Below are 901 nucleotides of genomic sequence, written 5' to 3' on the forward strand. Positions count from 1 at the left end.
GGGGCCCCAAACAGAGAGGAGGTGAGAATGCACAGGGGCCCCAAACAGAGAGGTGAGAATGCACAGGGGCCCCAAACAGAGAGGAGGTGAGCATGCACAGGGGCCCCAAACAGAGAGGAGGTGAGAGTCCACAGGGGCCCCAAACAGAGAGGAGGTGAGAATGCACAGGGGCCCCAAACAGAGAGGAGGTGAGAATCAACAGGGACCCTAACATTACAGTACAAATATTCATGGTGCCAAAGGTGAGAAAGTGAGAATCTATTTAGAGTGCAAGCAGTGAAGAAGTGAAGGTAATACTCAACAGGGCCCCTGTACAGTGAAGAGAGAATGTACAGGAGCCCCACTGTGATCATATAAGTGATATAAGCACTTTACAGACGTTTGGGGATTCATCACATATAGAGAGGCTAAACAACACAAGATTTGCCTCAAACAGTGTGAAGTCAAATAGGATTCACATGAATCTGAACAAATTCAGATGAGCTCTCTCATACATTGTAAAATCAGACAGTTAGGAAAATAATTTTAAAAGGCAGAAAAATTCTTTTTTTTTCTTTCTCCTCTTTAAATTGTTTCACAGGATATAATGGAAGCACAGAAGTGGCCTGTGACATCACAGAAGTGGCCGTTGACATCACAGATATGACACCTACTTGATTTCTCTGTCAGTGAAAATTAAAAAGACATCTTATCACTGCTTTTGTTGTCCTCTGTATTTTTATCAGACTCCTAATGACTGCATTTTCATAATTGATTATACTGAATTAAAGAATGACTGACTAATAAATGAAATGCAATTTTCTTGCATTTGAATGAAATTTTCTGCTGATTTCACACTTTAGAGTGGTTATACTATCAGTAACTGTAGCATATGACCTGGTAGAGCAATAAATTTGTTCTC

At 40.8% G+C, this 901-nt stretch overlaps 1 protein-coding gene across 1 annotated transcript in view; it reads left to right on the plus strand.

The window, feature by feature from the left end:
- The window catches only part of LOC135238042 (troponin I, slow skeletal muscle-like), a 4,579-nt gene extending 3,881 nt beyond the window's left edge, over positions 1 to 698 (plus strand). Inside the window, exon 6 of the mRNA XM_064305672.1 lies at positions 581 to 698. The gene's annotated coding sequence lies outside the window, so the exon portion shown is untranslated. The remainder of the gene's footprint in view (positions 1 to 580) is intronic.
- Positions 699 to 901: the final 203 nt, after the last annotated feature.

The sequence above is a fragment of the Anguilla rostrata genome, chromosome 13 (genome assembly GCF_018555375.3).
Source record: "Anguilla rostrata isolate EN2019 chromosome 13, ASM1855537v3, whole genome shotgun sequence".
NCBI lineage: Eukaryota > Metazoa > Chordata > Actinopteri > Anguilliformes > Anguillidae > Anguilla > Anguilla rostrata.